This window comes from Meleagris gallopavo, chromosome Z (assembly GCF_000146605.3).
Source record: "Meleagris gallopavo isolate NT-WF06-2002-E0010 breed Aviagen turkey brand Nicholas breeding stock chromosome Z, Turkey_5.1, whole genome shotgun sequence".
Taxonomy (NCBI): domain Eukaryota; kingdom Metazoa; phylum Chordata; class Aves; order Galliformes; family Phasianidae; genus Meleagris; species Meleagris gallopavo.
In genome coordinates this window covers 54689762-54690061 of record NC_015041.2, presented here as the reverse complement: position 1 = coordinate 54690061, position 300 = coordinate 54689762, and positions in this window count along the sequence as shown.

Genomic DNA, 300 nt, shown 5'->3' with positions numbered 1-300 from the left:
TTCAGAATGTTTTCTAATGTAAGTTGCTGCTCTTTTCCTTTTACTTAATTTATTTGTTCTTTGACTGGCCAGAAATTTGTTTCCTTTATGAGGTTAACATAGGAACATGAAACAACCTTGAGGTTTGTAAACAAATTGAGCTTGAGGAAGAATATATGGAAGCAAGAGTTGTGGTTGCTGTGACAACCAAATTAGCAGCCATTCTTGTAGAACGTAAGTGATGGATGATGCTTGAACAGCATTGCACAAGCCAACTCCTGAGAATTATTTTTATTCTTCATAGACAAAGGTCATGTATGC